The sequence below is a fragment of the Pinus tabuliformis genome, chromosome 1_2 (assembly GCF_031772625.1).
Source record: "Pinus tabuliformis cultivar Carrire ecotype Pingquan chromosome 1_2, CPIR1, whole genome shotgun sequence".
Taxonomy (NCBI): Eukaryota; Viridiplantae; Streptophyta; class Pinopsida; order Pinales; family Pinaceae; genus Pinus; species Pinus tabuliformis.
Window position 1 is genome coordinate 55,625,040 of NC_142298.1, and position 16,282 is coordinate 55,641,321.

The following is a 16,282-nucleotide window of genomic DNA, read 5'->3' on the forward strand; positions in this document are numbered from 1 at the left end:
TGCCGCCGAGCCTTTCCCTGTCACGTCATTTAGCAAACATGTGCGTTAGAGCCCAGCCGTCCGATCATCCTCCACAAGATTTGACGGCGTTCGCAGCTCCTGCCTCGCGAACCTGCGCACGCGATAGCCCACGGGGAAAGTGGTTTCCCCGCCGTCCCATCAGCCACGTGTCTCATTCTTACTGAATCACTCCTCCATGTACCAAAACCACCACAGCTCCTGAAGCGGTGCAGGGAAACCACTTACCGCCCTTCCTGTACGGCTCCCCGCTCGTTAACCTGTGCTCATCTCTGTTGCCCGATAGCCGTCGGATCTGCCCGACTGCGATCCGACGGCCCTCATTTGTCCAATCCCGTTGTCTTCCGATATCCTCCGTGGACTGATCTCCGTCGCTCGTTTGTTTAATCCAATGGCTGCTATTGATCCCCATCGCGCTTCCGTTTCCTCTCGTCACTGCCCACCAAAAGATCTCGATCGTCCGTCTGATCCATCCAACGGTCAGCATTCGTTCTTAGCTCCTCGTACCTTTTCAATGCAATTTTCATGTTTTTGGCAGTCCTGCGCACCCGAAGGAGAAAGGAGCCCATGGTTCAATACTCTGTGCATTAAATCCTCAGCTACCACATTCAAAGAACAACACAGCCAAGGACGAGAAGGACGATCCTCGAGCAGTTCAGTGACTGTAGCAGTTATTGAAATTCATTCAAATAATACTTCACCTGTTCAGGAAGGACAACAAAGTACCAATAAATGTCAAATTGGTCCATTAAAACAATCAAGTTTTATCAAAGACCATATCTGATAGTAAATGTGGTTGGTGGTCAGTTATGACCCCTCCACGCTTAGGGCAGCAGAGCAATTTTTGTAAACAAACTCTATATAAACCCAAAAACAAGACATGTTGAGGGTTGGTGAATGTTATTCTTGGTGTAAGGTTCAACTTCTGGAGACTGTAACTATTGTGATACCTGCAGCTTCTGGTCTTCATTTTCAGCTAATACAAGCTTCTTTCGCTGTTAATTGCTCACTTTCCACTTCTTCTTTGTTCCAGGCTGTGCCTGTTATGCATTTATTCATGTGTTGTTGATGTTTAGCATTAGAGAGGCTATCATCCCACCTCTGTGTTAGAATCTAGCTAGTATAATTGAATTTGTATGCAGGTTTCCGTTGTTTTAATGCCAGAGAGTTGTCATCCTGTCTGTGCATTAGGAAATAGATTTGCAGACCTTTTAACTGGTTGCAGCTGGCCATTACAAGGTCTTGTGCATCTGCTGGTGTGATCAGTATTCTCCATCATCACATTTTCCTTTAACTGTGAGTAATTGGTGGTTTAAAGCCTGTAGTCTGGGGGTGTTCACCCATGTCTGGGTTAAGCATAGTAGAAGTGGTTATCTGGCTTGAATATGCATCATTCCTTCCATTCATCCACCATTTTTGCAACATTTTGTTGAGTTTGTAATGTTCCCGAGCATCTCTAATATACAACCTAGGAGACTTTCTTGGGGTGATAACAAGTATTAATATAAGTTTATATATATTTTATTTAGTTTTTAATAATTTCCCTTAATAATTATTTATTGGGTTTAATTTCTTCGTTTAGGTACAATTTTTTTTTTCAATATATATTTTTAAGTTTTTAATTAGTTTTTATCAGTGTTCCACGGGGACTCCCCCCCCCTAGGGGTGTAGTTTCCTCGCTCCCCCGCGCTCCGAGCACTTGGGGACGAGTAGGGGACATTTCCCCACGCTCCCAAAATGGAGGAAACTCAGGGGGACGTGCCAGGGAAACATTTCCCTTCCCTGAGGGGGCGTTTCCGAAAGGGGGACGTGGGGGGACGAGGGGGGACATGGCACACCTTTAATGCATTAAAAACCATTTTAATTAACTAAACGCTGAACTTAATCTTTAATTAAGAGTTAATTAACGTTTAGGGTTTTGGAAAATCGTTGTTTCATGTTATAAAAACGGCACCCTGAACCATGAACAACACACTCACATCCTTTGCAAGTTCGTTGAGCGCTCCACTCACAGCGTTGGATTTCATTGTTTGGATTTTAATAAACAGTGCCTGTATCATTATTGATTGTATTAGGAATTGTATACAAAAGGTAAATTACCTAAAAAAAGTAAGTGAATTAATACAATTTGTTGAAAGTGCAAGCTAGGAAAACCAAGACCTTGAATCGGTTCAATATGGGCTCTCCTCATTCATGGTGATAGTAGGTTTAGGAAAAGAGCCTACTGTCACATGTTCTGAAAAGTGGATCTGACTATTTTAGTATTTTGTTTCCAGGAACCAATTAACCACAAGTATGGGTGAAAAATCCAACTTGTAAAAACTTAAAAGACTGCCTCCTTGACTACCATGCGTTGTGTTGATGAGACCTGATTGAAATATAATATTGTTGATATAATAAGACCTGATTAAAATACAGAATGTTAATATTCCACCAGCCACCCAACTACTTTCCTATATGATTTCTCAAAAATCTGCCCTGACATCTAATTTTGATACCATGAGAACTTAAAGGGTTCAAAATATACATTTGCTCAAAGAAAGAAACCAACAAGATCTGTAAAATGGAAACTAACTAAGCAGTCTAACAACATGAAAAGAAGAAAGTAACTTCCACTTACATGTCTATCATTTTTTGCATGAGATTGCCGATGGAAAAATCTATGGCACAAGGTTATGGTTGTCGCAATGGTTACCTGGGAACTGAATAAACAACAGACAATCAGCCTATTACTATATTAGGCCTATGGTCTTTACCTGTGGAAAAAGCATCCAGGTTCCGTTTAGTCCAAGTTCCAAAAATGATTTCTTTTAGACTTTTTCTCTAGGTTAGCAGTATCTAAAACAGAATTGTGAAGGTATATCAGACCTATGGGCTAGTCCTATGGAAGCATTGCCAAATAGGCTATTCATATATTATTACTATCAGTTGAAAATCTACGGCCTGCCTAACTAATATGTCAAGAACTTAGAAGTCCAGTTTCTCAAAATCATTATACATAATCCACTATAGTTCTGAGTTCTCTCTATGTTTAAGTTTCTTCTAAGAAGGACAATTCTCTCTTTGTTTAAGTTTTCTTCTAAGAAGGATTGTGTAAATTTTCAAATTCATTGCTTTCTTGCTCCAGGAATTCATATCAATGATCGTGCTTTGCAGCTTTTCAATTCAAACCAAATTGTCATAGTGAACTCAATTAATAAATTATATTTTATATTTATAAATTTTTAAGACCCTGACGCTCCCCCACGTTTCCTAAAAAATGGTAGGGAGCTTTTGCATAGGCCGCTCCTGTGCCCCCTCGCTCCCTCGCCCCCTCGTCTCGGAACCTTGGTGGAACATTGGTTTTTATTTAATTAATCATGGTATTTACAATAAATAGGTTTATATAAACATAGTTAAAATAATTTTAGTTAATTATAAGCATATATATTTAGTTATATATATCTATATATATATATATATTTAAATAAATAAATAAATCTAATAAACAAATTGACTAACTAATTAATTAATTAATTAATAAACTTTTCCCCTAACTCTTGGTCTAGTCAAATGTAACCGTTTCTTTTGGTCAAAAGTAGTTGTTTCCTTCTAGCCGTTTGAATGACCAGTCTCTCTATATAACTTGTTGCCATGATCTGATTCTTCATCTTGTCCTGACGATGAACCACACTTGCTGGTTCGAAACACGCCAACAAATGAATTTTGATGTGATTATCGCGGAAAACATGTCTCAAAAACTTGATATGGATCACAGAAGCCTTAATTCAATAATTAATAATTAATTAATTAATCTTCTTCTTTTAGTTAATATATATAATTTCTCCCAGTTAATATGGTAAATAATATATATAATATAATTCTCTTTTATTTGCATAAGCCAATGCTTTTACTTTCCTTTGAATAATATACTAGTTATATTATGATAGCGATATGTATAACTTTTACCCCACAATACATTCATTATATTCTGGTAAGTTAGGTATTTACTCAATACTTCAATATTAACTTGTTACCCTATACTTGGAATTTTCATAATTGATTATTGTATATATTAGTGCAGTACATGCGATACATGCATATGTAGCTATCATATGCATGTTTGATATGTACACTAATATTTCTATGTTCTCTATAACTCGAGCTAGGTCATTACACACGCCCCTCCTTCAGAAAACTTTATCTCGAAGTTAAGGTTTATATAGTATATTAGTAATTATTTTAGCAATTAGTGTAATCAGATAAGGATTATGTCCTGTGATTGAACACTTAGTTAATGTGAGGACATTTTTAAAATTTGTGTTTCGAACATTTATAGTTTTACAATTTTAATTGTCATTCTATGCCCTAGCTGGACTCCCAATCTATTATAGAATCATTCTATCCTTCCTAATCTCTTATGCTCCTATCCTATCCATCTTCTACTGGAATATGACATGGCGTCAGCGATACTGATCTAAACATTCATAGACCTCAAGGGTGACAACGTCGACTATATCGACCTGATTTCCCAGTAGGCATCCGACAGTCATCATCACACATCTAGGGGAGTGTTACTCGCACAGTCCTCCCATGACTCCAGGTTTTGGAGGATAAACAGTGGGAAACACCTCCACCCCGCCTAGTAGGACTAGGGTCAACACCCTATTGTGGAATCTCATTGAGCCTCAATTGTTCTTGGAGTTTTTTCCTCACGTGGGTCGATTTGGTGGGTTGGTAACGATACTATCTGCAATGTAAACACTTGTCTATAGATTATAACATATGCATCAATATATTCAAAACCGATTGTATTCAGATAACAGTTTCTACGCATTCAAAACAATGTTTTAAGATTCGGCCGAGTTGGTCTGAGTCAAGGCCTCACCGGGTCGACTCGGCCAATGAACCAGTTCGACCGGCTTGGTTATTACCGAGCTGGCCGAGTTGTCTAACTCGGCCGGCTCAGTAATAACCCAGCGGCCCGTGAATTAAAAACAACGATTTTATTTTTTTATTTTTTTGCTTTTTGGGGACTCCAAGGTTTTCATGATGATACTTTAATGGTTTTTTGTCCCTAAATAAGTTTATTTTGCTTGATCTTGAGAGGTTTGTTTAGGTCGTATCACATTTGTAGTAGAGATTCCTTAAGGGATAGCTTCATTCTTTTTCAAAACCTTCCAATAGGTTCTTTGCCCCTTTCTTAAAGCAAACCTAACTTTGTGGCCCCAACCTTGGCCCTCCAAAGATGAGCATCGAGCCTTGAGTTGATTTCACATGATGCTACACCCCTTGATGAGCCTCCAAATGCTAAAACACTAAACTTAAAAGCTTGGACTTTGGACTATTTGATGATATGCCCAAATAGACTGAAGATGCCCCCTGGCTAGCCTTGACCCTATTTTGGTGGATGGTGCCTTCTTCCAAAGCACAGATGAGGATGGTTATCATTGAGATGACATAGGAGGGCTAGCACATCCCTCTTTGATGCCAATTCTTACCCTTAGGGGTGCCATGTCACTCACATGCTTGAAAAGGGTGACAGAGGGTCTCTCCTAGATGACATCATCATGGAGGATGCATCTTTTGAAGATGTACACATGCACTTTGGGACTTTCTTGGAGTGAGGAACACTCTTGGACCCTTGTATTAGTTCCTTGATGACTTATAGTTATAATCTATTTTGGAGGATAACGCCATTTCTAGCCTCCTTGGTTATGTGTGTTTGTTTTGATCTCTATATCATCATCATGTATGTATTGGATAGTGCACTGGGTGCCATTTTGATATAATGGATATATTCATGAGCCTACTTTGATCATATGTTGTCTTCTATCTGTATTCTAATGCTGTGTGTTTGGAAACATGAATGAAAATCTTTAAAATTATGTTTATTATAAAAAATAAATATTTAATGTATTTTTTACAACGACCGAGTCATTGCAATCGAGCCGATCGAGTCGAAGTCGGAGTCGACCCTCGGCGGAGTCGGAGTCAGAGTCGGAGTTTTAAAACATTCATTCAAAATATGTTGCTATCTATGATATTTATCCTTGAGTTCATATATCATATTTGAATATGTCTAGCCAATATGTTTGTAAGTTAGCTTTCATATGAAGTAGTCACGAGAAGTCCTTCTTGATTTTTTCCCCAAGGAAAAATCGTAACTTACATTAATTATTTGAAAATTACATATTGTAGATGCTTGAAGAAGCATACGCTGTAAGTTGTGGCAAACCACCTTCAGATGTTCTTGTACAAAAAATCCCGTAGGGTACATTAGTAGTATGTGCATAATTACATGTCAAAAATAAATATATACATAAGACTGTTTTGTGAAAAAAGTACTGGCAATAGCTCAAAAAGTCATGAAATCAGGCCTTGTCAAGCCCCTGTATTCTGCGGTCGATGTATGGATGATGGTAGTATTGATAGAAGTCCATTCCTCTCTATTCCTGGATCATCCATAGATCTCGAGGCTGGATCGCGCCCTCATTGGATTGCTGATTAGAAATCTGGTTGCACTCCCTATAGATGTGATGACAAACGATGAAGTCAAATTGGGATCTTAAATGTAGTGCATCATCCAATATATTCCTGAGTGTGTGTGCATGGCAGATAGATATACTGTTGAACCAATTAATAATGATCTTGGAGTCACCAAATATTTGAAGGTGCCTACACTCTTTTTCTAAAGCAAAGTGCAAAAGATGTCTGAGTGTGATCAATTCTGCAAAGTTATTAGTGCCATTGCCCAATCCCATCTGAATTTTAAAGAAGTGGTTCTCGAATAGGTGAAATAGCGCCCCCCCACAAACCTGTGCTTGGGCAGATCCATCAAAATAGGCCCAAGGAATGCTTCTGTCAATAACTTCAGAGGTAATGCTATGATGGGGAGCAGGTCGATCATTGTCAGGAATACTGGTATAAATGGATATTACATGTGCATAGGCATGTATCCAGTGAGGTTCGATATCTCTGAAAATGGATTTATTCCGGGTTAGCCAGATAGCCCAGCATACCAATAGAGGGAGGTTTCTAGCTTTAGGAGGCTGGGCCAAAGTCCACCATGATTGCCAGGCTTCAAGGATGGAATTCCCCTGCCATCGAAAGGTGATAGAGAGGGAGGAGAGGATTAGGGACCAAAAATCCATAATGGTGGGGCAATGTAGGAAAAGATGCTCGATGGAATCAAAGGCTTGTTGGCATAGGATGCACCAAGTGGGGCCATGGAAGGATCTCTTCTTAAGATTCTCACCCGTAGGAGGTTTGTGGCGAAGTATAGTCCACATGAAAAGGCTGGTGCGTGGAGGGGCCTTCAATTTCCATAATAAACTCCACCACCAATCAGAGCTTGGTGGCTTTTGTGCTGAGTATATAATAGGGTAGCCATCCTTGGGAGTGTAATGACCATGCTTGGCATGTGCCCATATAAGTTCATCATCACCTTCAAGAATCCTAACATGCGATTCAGTAAGAGCATTAGTGAAATTGTGCCAGTCAGGATGCCAAATGTCAGGGATGCCCAGATGAATAGCCGATTTCCAAGGTTGGGTAAAATTATTAGTATTCTCTGGGTTTGCAATTTGATCAAGATAGTTAATACCAACATTAGATAAAAATTGACTGAGATCAAGTGGGAGCCTGAATGCCTTACCACATCCAGACCATGGATCCAAACCCACACGAATAGAGGTGCCCGACCTAATTCTCCAAGCCAGTCCATCATGAATATAAGATATAGAATTTAAGACAGCTCGCCATATGGATGATATGCACAACCTGTTCCAAGTGGGGAGTCAGATCCAATCAAGAGTGTGTAGGGGCCAGATGTATTTATGATAAACAACCTCAGTCCATAAGCTTTTTGCTGTGAGAATTTGCCAACCCATCTTGGCAGCAAGTGCTTTGGAGAAGGACTCAAGGTTTTTTAGTCCCCATCCACCCCATTTCTTTGGAAGTGCAATCAAATCCCAACGAACCCATGCATAAATGTGACCATCCTATTTCCCTTTCCATAGGAATCTGCTACACAACTGTTTTATTCTCGAAAGTATTCCTTTGGGGGTCTAGGCCATGGACATCCAGTAGACTGGAGTGGCTTCCAATATGGTTTTGATTAATACCAATCGTTCAACTCTAAGAGAGGTATTTGTGATGAAAAATATTAAGTCGTCTTTCAATCTTGGCTACTAGCCAAGTCTAGTTTGCAATATTGTATTGAAGGGGTTTGAGTCAAAACCCAAGGTACTTCAATCCATCATCCAATGATAGGAGTGAGTAGGGAAATCTCAGGTGTGCAAAATGGATCTCATGGGGTGTGCATCCTGCCGAGGAGATTGTTGATTTCTAGGCATTACACTCCATGCCAATAGCCCGACAAAATATTTACATTATAGAAAGTAAGACTGATGAATCGTTTATACTCCCATTGAGGAAAACTAATACATCGTCAACAAAAAGTAGATGAGTAAGGATGCAATTGTTGGTTATCTTGATACCCTGGAGACGACCAAGTCTACGATCTTCTGTAATGAGCCAGCTCAGGCCTTCCATAACAAGCAGGAACAAAAGAGGGGATAGTTGGCAACCCTTTTGAAGACCCCGTTCTGCATGAAAGAAGAGGGAGGTAGATCCATTAATAAGAACACTAAATGAGACCTTGGTAATGCAACACATGATCCAGTTGAAAAATTCCAAGGGAAACCCCAAATGGGTTAAGATCATTCTCAAGTAAAGCCAATTAGTGCGATCAAAGGCCTTTGCAAGGTCGATCTTGAGAACCATGCCTTTCAACTTCTTTATCTTGATGGAGTGTAATACCTCTTGTGTAGTACCAATGGCATCATGAATTTGACGATGGTTAAGAAATGCAAACTGTTCAGGAGATATATGAGCAGGTAGGATGGGCTTAAGCCGGTTGGCAATGATCTTGGCAATGATTTTATATATGCAATTACAGAGTGAGATGGGGCGAAAGTCATTGAAGGACTCGGGGGAATCAGATTTAGGGATGAGGGCTATGAAGGTCAAATTGAAAGCCTCATACATTCGACCACTGGTTCGACAATCTTCAATAATATGGAGCAGATCTTTCCCTAGTAATTCAAAGAAAGCCAAGCAGAATTCGACTGGCCATCCGTCAGGGCCAGGGCTCTTGTCCTTCTTAAACCATTTTAAAGTATTCTCCAACTTCCCCATAGAAATTGGCTTGTATAGATCGTCAGCTACCCCCTGATCAACAAACTGAGGAAAAAGTCCTGCCACCCTGATAATTTCTGCCAAAGTTGCTACCTATGGGGCCTTGTAAAGATTTCTGAAGTGTGAGGTGTTGAGTGATGCGAGATGATGGAAAGAGTGTACTCTCTGACCTTCCTCATTGGTCATCTGCCAGATGGTATTGATCGCACGACGCCCATTTGCATATTGGTGATAGAATTTTGTATTTTCATCTCCCTCTTTTAACCAGATGGCTCTGTTTCTGAGCCTCCATGTTTCCTATTTGCCTTTTAGAATCCTATCCCTTTCGATCTCCAATTTGATGAGGTGGGACTTGGCATCAGTAGATAGGTAGCCCATCCCATTAGCATCTTCCAGATTTGCAATCTCAGTCTCAGTTGAATGGAGCTTGTGATCATCCATCTTTCGCTTGTTATGAGCCTAGTCAATGGTTAATTGCTTAAGTTTAAGAAGGTTGTTGGAGAAGCCTTCCAAAATAGATCGACCAGAACCAGGAGGGTGAGTCTTCCAAAAGTTCGAGACTAAACGGATATAGTCTGGATCCTTTAACCAAGTGGCATTGAATTTGAAGGGGGCTTTTGGTTTGCGAGCATGTCCAACAATCTCAAGGTAAATAAGAGAATGATCGGATAGGCCCCTCGATGCCACCCACTGCCTGTAATTGTAGAGTTTCCCAATGAGACGCTCTTTGAGAAGGAAACGACCCAGCCTTTGAGCCAACATGGCCTCTCCAGTCCTTCGGTTCCTCCAGGTAGGCTGAAGACGAACCATGGGAATATCAATAAGTTGGTGATCCTCAAGTAGAGCCTCCAAAGTATCAGATAAAGGGTCAATCTGAGCATTGTGCCCCCATGATTCAGCACGTCCAATGGAAAAATTGAGGCCACCTCCCATAATGATGTTATCAGCTTGTAAAAGGGTTGAATTAAGGAGTTGTTCCCAAAATGCAACTCGGTTGTGGCAGGGGCCATACACATTAATTAGTCGAAGCTTCATCCCCAGTTCAGATGAGAAAATGTCAGCGCTAATGAAGCCATTCCCGCCCCAGACATTTGATAGTCTAACTGATCTAGGGTTAAATGCAATGGCAATACCCCCAGATCACCCACAAACATCTAGGGCATGAAATTGCCATCTAGGTACAAGAGATTCCAGCACAGGTATAACCATATCAATTAGGCCAAAAGTTTCTTGAAGGAAAAGGACATCCACCCATTTAGTTTCCATAAGTCTCCTGAAGGCTAGATTTTTAGCAGGGCTAGCCAGCCTGCGACAGTCAAGGGATAACCACTTCATGGGGGAGATGAAGAAAGAGGGTTCTGTGCTCTAAGAATCCAATCAATAGCGAGTTGTTGGCCTTCAGCTACGTCAATACTAGCTTGATGGATGGCTTTGGATATGGAGGAATGTCGGCCCTGAGCTGATTTAGGGGGCTTAAGGGGAGGGATGATACCAATTCCACAAATATCCATGGAGGAGGATTTGTCCAAGGAGCGGAGGTTGTAGGAGTGGGATGGGCGAGAGGAGTCTGATGCCTTCGATGGAGGAACAATCAGGGGGGGTGTCTGGGAAGGAAGGAGGCATATTGGAGAAAATAGGGGGGTGTACCAGGGGTCAAGGCAAGGGAGGCGATGCAGGTGCATATGCTGAGGTGCAATGTAATAATGAGGATGACAAAAAAGAATCAGAAAGTGCAAGAGATGAAACATAAGAACAGGGGGGAGGGTTACTCGATGAGAGCACTGCAGTGGTTGCCGCCTAGGATCTGGTAATAGGAGGCGAGGGAGGATGAATCAGAGTGGTGACACACTTCTTCTCCTGTGCCTTTGCCTGTGACAGATTACCAGGAGCTTAGGGCATCCGCTGTTCATTTGAACTCGGCTTGTCCTTCATACCATCAGTCACGTTCTCTGGAGGAGGAACATATATTACCAAGGGGCATTCCTTATATAAATGTCCAACATTGTGGCATAGTCTGCACCTGAAGGGCACCCCTTCATAGTCAAGGAGTTGGGTGCGGGTGAAATGCTTCTAGTGAAGAGTAATTTGTTCCTCCAATCCTTCTCTAGTGTCAAGATGAACCAATATACGGGCTAAAGACATATTGCCGGTGATAATGAAAGATTTATCATGATTTAGGTAGGTACCAAGTGCATTTCCAATGTGCTTGAAGATGTCTTCAGACCAGACATGTAGCGGAAAACCAGTTAAACGCACCCAGATAGGACCAGCCCCCAATTTCTCCCGCTCTAGATTGAACAAGGGGCTCCATCTCTTGAGCAAGATGGGTGCAAGCTCAATATGCCAATATTTTGAGAGCACCCACGTAGTATAGTCTGAACGCTGAAACCGAAGGGTGAACCAACCACGCGAGCGAGTGGTAACCGATGGCAGTTCAGAAAGTATCTGTCCCCAAATTTCAGTGATCCATTGCCACAGCTTAGCAGTGGTATATGTTCGTCTGCGTACACGCCCCACCAAAACATGGTTCGCTATATCAACTGCATCCCGCATCTGAATCCCTTCATCGAATTTGAGAGGATATCTTTGTTCCTTGCTTTGACACACTTGGACTTCTTCACGGTTTTGGGATGCTTAGTAGCTTGGGGACCAGAGGGTTCGGGAGGGGGATCCAGAGAGTCTTCAACCCTAGGGTCAGAGTCATAGTTTGCCAAGTTGATAGGGGGTCCTTCAAAGAAGCCGGAAGAGTGGGGGGTGGATGCGAAATGGATGTGTGATTCCGACTGAAGAGGAGGAGGCCAGGGAGGCGTTCTAGGGGGGAAGATGTCGATTCAACAGGCAGAATGAGAGGGAAATTGACAACAAAACGAATAGAGGAATAACCCGACGAATTAGCGGGGGAGGTGAAATCAAGGCATGTAGCCAGGAATTGTAGGGATGTCGGAGAAGGGGGAGGGTAATCAGAACCCGGCCAGGGTTGCAAGTCATTAGGCAGGGAGACGTTCGGACACGAGGAGCTAGGGTTAGTTGGAAAAGCCGGTGTAATTGCCCTAGAGTAACCGACAAAGGAGACTAGGGGCGCAAACAACGACACATCCAACAGGGGAGGGGGTGATGTGGTCCAGATGGGCACAGATACATACGGGTCGTTCGTATAGTCAACCAGGTCTACCTCCATATTCGCCGACCTGTCGACAGACCGTGATGCAAGTGTAAGACTTCGCGTCAGATGCTAGGATGGATAACAAAAAAGAGGTGAAGTGATGAACCCCAAGACAGCTGCGAGGTAAGGTGCATAAGGGCGTAGCCATCAACTTGTATCAGCAACCTTGCGAAACCCTAACCGAAATCGGAGATGCAGTAGAAAGGGTGTTGTTGTGCCATCTCAAACTCTTCCTCCTTACATTATCAAGACCAACAATGTTGTTATTTCAAATAAGACATGAAATATTCTTTAAAAATACCTCTGTGTATGCTTTTGTCGTCATGGGATCAGGGCACAGTTTTATGTGGGTGTCCGCCACTTGTGGCCACTAGTTCATGCATTTTCGTCTCTGAATGTATTAAAAAAAACCGGGTTAGTCTTTCCTCTGTATTTTGATGCTAGGCGCGACTTCTTCCACTATGGTTGCCAGCAAGAACAGACCTCCAAAGTAGGGATAGTGTTTTCTCTCAGTGTTTACCTTAAGAATTCGCAGCACCCCAATTCGTCTGCTCTTGTTTGGCCTGCTGATAGTCGACGGGTGGCGATGCTTGGCTCCTGAGTAGTCATTCTTGATTATTTCCATCTCATCACAAGTAAAAATTATAGACATCATAATTCATAATTCATATTAGTAGCATGTACCAGCAAGGTTAGGCAAATAATAGACTTCATATTGGTATCCATGTACTGACAATGTTAAGCAAATAACATATTTCATTTTGGTATCCATGTACCAACAATGTTAAACAAATAACATACTTCATATTGGTATCCATGTACCAGCAATGTTAAGCAAATAATTTAAAATCATTCTTACGGGTAACAGTTCAAAATGATAGTCTTAAGTATCCAACCAAATAAGGTAAAGATATACAAAATAAGGTTTTAAGTGCTTCAAATCAAAATATGTTGGGGTGTTTTTGGTATAAGGCCTTCACGTCTTCCCAGGTAGTCGATCCAGGACTATACTTGTCCCATTAGACCTTAACTTGATCTACCAAGCGGTTCCTGAGCTATCAAACTCTACATTCCAGTATACATAATGGTTTGACTGAAATGGTTCCCTCGTTTGATACCTGTAGTTCTTTCCATTTAAGGTTATGTGATTTGTCAGCTATATAATGTTTTAATACAGATACATGAACTATGGTAATTGTTATTGTATGCAAATTCGACCAAGGGAAAGTACTTTTCCTAGTGTGCCTGTCGATCCATAACGTACATCTTCAACATATCTTCTATTACTTGGTTCACTCTTTTTGTTTGTCCATCAATCTCTGGATGACAAGTTGTACTTAAATTTAGTTGAGTTCCTAAGGTTGATTACATACAAGTCCAAAACCTTGAAGTGAATCATGTACTCCTATATGATATTATCATTTTAGGAACCCTATGAAATCTAATGATTTCATTTATAAATACTCGAGCTATGTCAACAACCTCGTAAGTATCTCTTACAGGAATAAAGTTGGTGCTTTTCGTTAGTTTATCCATTACAACCAAAATGGCATTGTGATTTTGTGGTGTAAGAGGTAGCCCGACGATAAAATCCATAGAAATGACCACCCATTTGGTCATAGGAATGTCGTGAGGTTGCAAGAGACCGATTAGGTGACGATGATCAACTTTCACTTGTTGACATTCAAGACATTTTGCAACGGATTGTACAATATCTCGTTTCATGCCTGCCCAAACAATGACTTTTTTTGTATCAATATACATTTTCTTTACACCAGGATGCACACAATATAGTGCTCTGTGGGCTTCTTTAAGGATGGTGTTTCAGATATCTCCACTTTAAGGAATACACATTTTGCCATGGAATCATAACAATCCCTCATCCTCTAGACCGTATCTCTCAAACTTGGGTTGTTTTGGACCTTTACTATCAAACCCAAATCTTACTTTCAAATACCAACTATCTTCTAAGAGATGTTCGAGCACTTGCTCCCTTAAGCATACCTTCATGGGTATAAGGGAAAATATCCTTGGTTTCCTACTTAGAGTATCTGCCACTACATTCTCTTTTCCTTTTATGTATGAAATTCCAAAGTCATACTTGCTTAAGAATTCACTCCCTCATCTTTGCCTAGCATTCAAGTCCCTTTGGGTAAACAAGTATTGCAAACTTTGATGGTCGCTTTTGAGCACAAAGCTTCTCCCTAGCAAGTAATGTCTCCATATATTTAAAGCTAGTACTACAATGGCCAACTCTAAGTCATTCATGGTGTAGAGTTCTTCATGCTTTTTCTCATTTTTGGAGTAGATGAGAATATCGTTTAAGAAGACTTGTACAAAATGGTCAAGGTACTTGCGGAAAACACTATTCATAAGATTCATAAATACTACTGGTGCAGTCTTAGAAGTATCACTGTCCTTAATTCTTAATTTATGATAACCCGATCGTAGATCGATCTTTGAAAAGACAGAGGCTTCGTTTGGTTGGTCGAAGAGGAAATCAATTCAGGGCATTGGATACCTATTCTTTACTGTAGCTCGATTTAAGTCTCGATAATTTATGCATAGCCGCAAGGAACAATCCCTTTTGACAAAATTTACTAGAGCACCCCAAGGTGAAATACTGGGTCGAATGTGTCCTATATCTATTAGTTCATTTAGCTAAATTTGTAACTCTTGAAGTTTTGGAGCCGTTAATGTGTTGGGTGTTTTAGAGATTGGTTCTGTACCAGGTTTCAATTCTATTGTAAGATCAAGCTCCCTTTCAGGAGGTAATCCTGGTAGTTCTTTTGGAAAAACATCCGAAAATTTAGATAACACTGGATATTGCTCTAGGGATGGTCCTTTTTCCTTGTTTACTTCCTTAACTGCATATACTTGACAACCTTTTCTTAGGCAACACTTCATTTGCATTGCTGAAATGAAGCGTAAAGATACCTTCCTCTTAATACCCTAGATTTGGATCGTCTTTCCTTCATCATTTATGCAGAGAATTATTTTTCCATAACAGTCTACCCAAGCTTGATGAGCTTCTAACCAATCCATCCCTATGACGAGATCATAAGTTCCTCCATGAATCGTTCTGTCTCGCTCAAATATAAACATCTTAATGCTTCAGGACTATTGTTTCTGGTGAACAGGTGCTCTTAGCTATAGATTCAACACGCCCATTTGACGAATTCATTGTTCATATCAAATTAGATTCATCTAAAGAAACATTTGATCCTGCGAAATATGTATTATGTGGAAAAGGGTGATAAATCAAGTCCTGGTTGTGATGCAGAGACATGCGATGTCGAGAAATGGTTTCACTATCTCTTGAGTGAAATGGATTGGACCAACTAGCCACTTCATTAGTCGTTGGCTGAATTCATGCTTCGTTTGTTCCTACTTCATTCGAGGGTTTGTGTAACTCGGACAAGGTATGTAGACTTGTAGTAGGCTAGTGACCCCATAGCTTATAACATTGTTTTGGACTCTAAAGGCAATTTAGAGCCTCATTGATTATGTATTATGTCGCTGATATGTATTGCACTCAATGAAAGTCTATCAAGTCAATCAATCACTATCAAGTATCCCCAACCTCCTGGCTAAAGAAAATGATAAGGAAGGAGCGAGGGGTAGGCACTAGGAAATAGACGGCCATTGTGAGGTGTGGCAGAGTCTAGGTGAGGTCTTACTCAGACAGGGTCAGTATGTAGTTAAGATTCTTAAGATATTGAATATGATGGACTGTAAGCCCATGGCTACTTCTATGGTAGAAAATAGGAAGTCATTTGCTTATTCATATTCAGATTTGATTGATCCATCTGTGTACAGGTAGTTGAGAAGTTCCCTCATGTATCTGGTAGATACCAGAGCTTCTCTTTTTTGGCAGTGAACATCACTGGATCAAATCAATAAACACCAGTCTTATATATA

The 16,282-nt window shown here is 40.8% G+C and overlaps 1 protein-coding gene across 4 annotated transcripts in view; it reads left to right on the forward strand.

Annotated features, from left to right (window-relative positions):
- LOC149204404 (C2 and GRAM domain-containing protein At1g03370-like) overlaps positions 1-16,282 on the forward strand; it is a 477,851-nt gene that overhangs the window by 91,697 nt on the left and 369,872 nt on the right. The gene's annotated exons all lie outside the window — the stretch shown is intronic.